This window comes from Physeter macrocephalus, chromosome 2, assembly GCF_002837175.3.
Source record: "Physeter macrocephalus isolate SW-GA chromosome 2, ASM283717v5, whole genome shotgun sequence".
Classification (NCBI taxonomy): domain Eukaryota; kingdom Metazoa; phylum Chordata; class Mammalia; order Artiodactyla; family Physeteridae; genus Physeter; species Physeter macrocephalus.
Genome location: NC_041215.1, coordinates 13774420 through 13780995, shown reverse-complemented (window position 1 = coordinate 13780995; position 6576 = coordinate 13774420). Strand labels below are relative to the sequence as shown.

Here is a 6576-nt window from a genome sequence, read left to right as displayed (position 1 = left end):
ACCCGTGTTCCCCGCATCGGCAGGCGGACTCTCAACCACTGCGCCACCAGGGAAGCCCAAGAAGGGATTATTATCCCGATTTTACAGATGAGGAAACTGAAGCTTGCAGAGGAAAATCAGTGACCCCCAAAGCCATCCAGCAGAGCCAGGATTCCAGACCATATGTGTGTAAGCCCACTCCCCCTTTCCTAAGGCTCCAGCTGGGACCCGGAGTTCAAGAAACTCACATGCATGATGTCTGCACTCTTGGTGAAAATCTTCATACATGGCTTCAAAATCTCGAAGTGGAAGGCAGGTGTCAGCAGGCATCAATGGTGGCTCCACTTTTCACCAGCACCCAGCAGAAGCCCATCCCCTAGCAGAGGCAGCCATGAGGAGTGGACAAGGGCAGCACCTTCCCCTGGGCCCCCAAGGTTGTCCTCACCCCCTTCACTCACAGTTACTCACCCAGCCAGGGATTCAGGAAGATGTAGAAAACCATATCCTTGGGCATGATGGTGGCTGACATGAGAGATAGAACATGGAGAGGGGGAGGGAAGGACTTTTGGTGGGGGCTGGAGGCTCCCAGGGAGGGGTCTACGTCTCTCCTGCAAGCCCAGTATAGCTTGGAATGGGCTGTAGCACAGAGTAGAGCAAAGGCAGACCCCAAAGACACGACCCTATATGCTTAGACACACCCCAACATGACACAACATGTCCCAGCATGCCTTGACATGGCTCCTACATGTCTAACATGTGCTAAACACCCAATCACAGCCCAGCACTCTACAAAATGCCTTTACAGGGACCAAGGACACCACGCTTGCCCCAGCACTCTCTGACATCTCCTGGAACATCCAACATGGCAGACCAACAGTGTTGAGTTTCCACCATTCAAAACTGAAAAAGTCTTTGGCAACCAGAGAGAGCCAGGGACCTGCCTAGAGTTACCCAGCAGGTCTCTGTCGATACTGCCCATTCCCCTGCTCAACCTGGTCTGTCCAGGAGTGGGAAGGGCTGGGAGCAGGGGCAGGGGAGAAGCTGGGGTGAGGGCTCCTGGGAGAGATACCTGTGGCCTGGAGCTGGGGGGCAGTGAAGTTAGGGTGGACAAGCGCAGGATGGGATAGTAAGGCCCCATCCACCAAAGGTGGACATCGTGGAAGTAGTGGCCCAGATCTTCCACCAGCGGCATGCCCTCCTCATTGCTCTTTACCTGGGAATGGATGGGAATAAGGCCAGGCCTGGCAGGGGGCCTCAGAAGCTACAACTTCTCACTACATCGCCTACTCACCACACCCACTCACCCCCTCTCCCCTTCTACCCGGATTATTGATCTATACTTCTCTCCATCTCACTAAGTCAGCTTCTCTCTGTTGGCTTCTCTTTTTTTTCTCCATGTCTCTCTATGTGCCTCTCTCTGTCCCCTTACTCTCTTCATCCCTGTGTTTTGACAGAAAGAGAGAGAGGAGGGATGGGGAGAGAGAGAAAGACGGTGGGGGAAAGAGGCGGGGAGAGATGATGGATGGATAATAGATAGATAGATAGATAGATAGATAGATAGATAGATAGATAGATAGATAGATAATAGATGAGTGGATGGATGGTAGAGAAATGATTAGATGACGGGTGGATAGATGGATGGATAGAAAGATGGATGGCTGGCTGGCTGGATGACTAGATGATGGATGGATAATAGATAGATACATAGATGATAGATAATAGATGAGTGGATGGATGGTAGAGAAATGACTAGATGATGGATGGATAAATGATGATGGATGGATAGATAGTTGTAGATAGATGATAGGTGGACAGATGATGGATGGATGAATAGATGGAAAATGTATAGATAGATGATAGATAGATAGATAGATAGATAGACAGACAGACAGATAGATAGATGTGTTTGTATCTGTGTATATGTATGTTTCTTTTGCTCCATTTATGTCTCTCTCTGTGTCCTTCTTTCTGTCTCTCTGTCTCTCTCCCTCACTCTTTCTCTGTATGTCTCTCTTTCCCTGCCCCTATTTCTCTGTCCATCTCTCCAACTCCCCATCTCTGTTTCTCATCATCTCTACACCTTCCATGGCTCCCCATCGCTCTCAGAATCAATCCCCTGACCCTACCTGGTCTTGAAGTCCTGCTCTCCCTACTCTCCTCTCCACCTTTTCTCTGCCTTTCACCTGCATCACTCTAGCTGCACTGAACTCCTCCCCATCGCTCAAAAGCCAAGTGCTCACTCTTTCACCTCCAGGCATTTGAGTGCACTAGTCCTATCTAGAGAATACACTTTCTCTTCTTCACTTAAAAAATGGCTATTAATTATTCCAGACCCGCTTCCAACAACTCTTCCTCCAAGAAACTTTCCAGCCTGCCCAAACAGCAGATTCCTTGCTTCCCCTCTGGGCTCCCCCAGCCCCTGTCTCCCCCTCAGACCCACCCTGACCAGGATTAGTGATCAGGATTAGTGGTATCTCTAATTCTGTATGCCCAAGGTTGGAGGTTCCTCCACGGCAAAGCCTGGGGCTGAGTCTCCCCAAGAATCCCCAAGCAATGTCCAGAACACCAGAATGGGGTTGGCAAATAAATGAAAGAAAGAAAAAGATGACCAAGGGTGCCCAAGAGCAGGGGGGTTGTTGGGACGTGCAGGAGCTGCCCAGAAACTTGGCAGGGAGGGACTCACAGCCCTCGGATGCTGCCAGAGCATCCACTACCATGTGTTCCAGGCAGGCATCTGTGGTGCTGGTGACAGACCAGGCAATGTCAGGGTGGCAGAAAACGATAAAGAAGATGATGGGGCCCAGTCAGATCATAATTCCCTGGGGGCAGGTGGCCACCAGCTGAGTTAAGTCCCTCAAGCCCTGCTCCATTAGGGAGACCTGCAAGCAAGGCAAGGGCCATCACTCTCCAGAAGGACCCTCTGCAGTGGACAGTGTGTGGGATTCTGCACAGATAGAGGGAATCTCTGCTTCCTCCTGCTCCTTCACTCCGGGGGCAGGAGGGTCGTGGGGGCCTCTTCACGTCCCCAGAGTGTATCCCAGGGCACAGGGTCCAGAAGGACCCTCTGCAGTGGACAGTGTGTGGGATTCTGCACAGATAGAGGGAATCTCTGCTTCCTCCTGCTCCTTCACTCTGGGGGAGGGTCCTGGAGCCTCTTCAAGTCCCCAGAGTGTATCCCAGGGCACAGGGGGAAGACACGCTCTCTGCCCACAGGGAGGGTGACTTTAGCTCGAGAAAATGGAGTTTTCTCATCTTGGGAGTGGTTCCAGCCCCAGGGGCGGCCACAGGAGGAGATCCCCATGGGAAAGGTTTGTGGGTAGCCAGATAGCCTCAGGACTTGTTCCTGGGTTTTGGTCCCACATCCTTTCATGTTCTGGCCCATCCGCATAAGTCTTCGGTTCCCTACATGGTAAAGGGTCTACAGTCCTGGGACCTTCCAGCCCTGGCAGACCCCAAGGGACACACGTGAACTCTGCGCATCAATCAGGACAGTCCCTCTCACCTATGAGCCCCTTCTGTTGGCGAGGCTCTGTGCATAGCGCATCCTGTCTACCTACCTATCTATCTACCTATCTATCTATCTATCTAGTACATCCTGTCTATCCATTTCTCATAGTACTACATTCTAGCTATCTATCTCTCTCTCCTGAACCCGTGGATACTCCCATAAGTCATGTCAATTACAAATGAAACTGAGGTCATATCCCCCAAAAGGGGAAGAAGGGAGGGTTGGCTTCTGGTGAGGCATCCTCTCCTGTCCTTCAGGACACCCCATTCAAGCCCCCGGGTGATCCAGGTAGGTGAACATAAGTCTTTTTCACCTTTGTACCCTGCTCCCTCCTCCCTAAGGACCCTGAGGCACTTGAGGAGATCAGTCCAAAGAGGGAGAGGGACTCAGCCAAGGTCACACAGGAAGAGAGACTGTAGGAGAGAAGAGCCATTGAGACCAGCCTCTACAGTCAAGCCCTTGGAGGGAGACTCAGAACTGTGGGAACTTTGTAACGTTCCTGCTGCCTCCAGGGCTCTCTGAGAACATCCCAAGACCCATAATCTCAGGCAAACTTTACGATGAGCTTGGGACATACCGTTCTGCGATGAGCTGGTCTGGGGGAGGAGAGGAGAGGAGCTGGATGCTCGTGCCTTTGGCCTTGGGTAACAAAGGGAAGTGACTGGCAAGTTACCCAGGCCTCCACCACAACCTTATCAAACATTTGTTAAGTGCCTTCTGTATGTCAGCCCCGGGCTGGGCCACTGTGGATATCGTGTCTGTCCCCAGAACTACCATCTAGTGGGAGAGATGGATAATAAACAAATAATTGAACAATTAACTATTTAAGCATGAGCAAGGCTAAGTCATAGGTCAGGGTCTGGGGGTGTGGGGGTCAAGGGAGGCTTATAGAAGGTAATCCACTGGGTAACCGAAGGAAGGAAAGTGCTTTCAGGCAAAAGAGAAACACAAGCAAAAGTCCTGCGGTGGGAAGGGCTTGGTTCATTGAGGAGATAAAGCAGAAGCTCAGAGTCACCATGACATGCACAAGGCTGAGGAGGACATCCCGGATGAGCCAGAAAACATTTAGTCTTTATCTTCAGAGCAACAGGCAGTCAGTGAACAGTTTTCAGCCAAAAAGTGGCATGATCTAAACTGAATTTCAGAAAAATCTCTCCAGGGCTGAAGAGAGAGTAGATGAGAGGGTACCACAGTGGCAATGAAGAGACCAGAGAGTAGGCTGGGAGAGGCTTCCTGGAGAAAGATGATGGTGGATGGGGCCATGGGTGGCAGAAGATGCAGAGACATGACATCGAGGAGAGATTTTGGGGGCAGCACATTAGGACCAGATGCATGGGTGAGAGAAACAGGCAGGCTCAGGGGCCACAAAGTATGGGATGTGGGGCAGACCAGAGGTTTTGTTCAGAATGAAGTCCATTGGAAATAGGCAGGTGGGGATGTACATGTCACCCCTCTAACCTGTTTTGTGACCTTCTCTAGTATCATCGCGGAGAAGAGATCAGAGGACGTAAGGGGTTGAGCTCTCACAAGGCAAAGCTTTTCCAAAGAGCCATGAAGGAAAGCCCGACTGGCAAGAGACTTCAGCCCATGTGCAAAGGATGACAAACTAAGCTAGATGTATCCAAGGAAGTAGGATGGAAAGGAAGCCATTAAACTGGGGTGTAGAGGGGACTGGACATCCTGGCAGGGTCTAGGACAGGAGAGGAGGAAAAAAAAGAAGATGGAAGGAAGAGGGGTTGTGGTCAGAGAATGTCGCCCTCAGATCAATGGCTTTGGAGGTGGCGCCTTTATGGGTGATAACAAAGTCTTAAGTGTGATTGTGGATTGCGACAAAAAGGAGGTTGATGCAGCACAGAGGAAGGGCCTCTGGGCAGGAGGTTAAGAAAGTGGGCCAGAAGCCTCCGCCCAGGAATTTTGGCCATTAGGGCAGAGAGATTCCTTCCGAAAGGGGGAGTGGTTCACCTTTATCCAAACTGGGCAGTGGGGCTCACTGATATGTCTTGGGCGTGGAAGGCAAGATAGGAAAAGGAAGGTGCCTGAGGAAGGGGAGGAGGAGAGACTGCCCACACATCTCCTCCAACCCAGCTGTGCCCCCATGGGGGGAAGAATGGGGTGGAGGTCATAGTTAATTCTTGTGGGGAAGCAGAAGCCCACAGAAGAGCAGACACTGGCCTGAGGCCAACAGAGATGGGCCAGCCAGGGAACAGACCTCAGACAGTGGCCCTGAGGAGGCCTCAAGATGAGCAGTGGGGACTGTGACCCCAGGGGACCCAGCTCTCTGCAGCCCACCCAGAGATCCCCTCACATGTGCACTGATGTGGGGAAGACAAGTGGGAACATGACCCAAAACAGGCTTGGGGTGCGGAGAGGTAAGAACAAGAAAATAACTGGGCATAGAGTGAACAGAGAGGGCAGGACTGGACCCCGTGGGCGAGTGAGGCAACAGGTCTCCCTCACTTCTCTACCACCCTAGACCCCAGCCCAATCCCAGATGCCCAGGTCCCTGAGCCCCATTCCTGAGCCCTCAGGAAATCCGTCTACCCTCATCCCCCAGACCGTCCTGCTATCCACGCTCAGCAGGCCCAGGTGACCCCCAAACCAGTCCCGTTTTGGCGGCTGCAGGAAACATCGGAGGTGGCAGCACCTCTTAGAAGGCATAGATCCGGGCCAGGACGCAAGCCAGGAGCCAGGAGGCCCCTACCAGGAGCAGGAGCAGCCACGGGGAGGCTGCCACCGGCCCGGGTCCCAGCCAGGACAGGCTCAGCTGCAGCATCCTGTAGGGCAGACGCGGTGGAGGGTGAGCCCCTGAGGATGAAGGAACGGGGGGCGATGATGGTGAGCTGTGAGGCAGAGATAGATAGAGGGACAGGAACAAGGGAGTGAGGGGCAGGGATGGTGAGTGCTGGGGATGGTGCAAGAAGGGCTCAGAGAGGGGAGGGAGATCCAGAGAAATCCAGAGGAAGGGGGGAGGGGGGAGGGGGAGGGGAGAGAAGATAGAAGAGAAAGGAAGGAAGGAAGAAGGAAGGAAGGAAGGAAGGAAAGAAAGAAAGGAAGGAAGAGACGAATGAAGAAATGCCCAAACTGAATCA

General features: G+C 52.5%; 1 pseudogene; it reads right to left on the bottom strand.

The window, feature by feature from the left end:
• Positions 1-6260, bottom strand: part of LOC102976853 (cytochrome P450 4F3-like) — a 10135-nt pseudogene extending 3875 nt beyond the window's left edge.
• Positions 6261-6576: the final 316 nt, after the last annotated feature.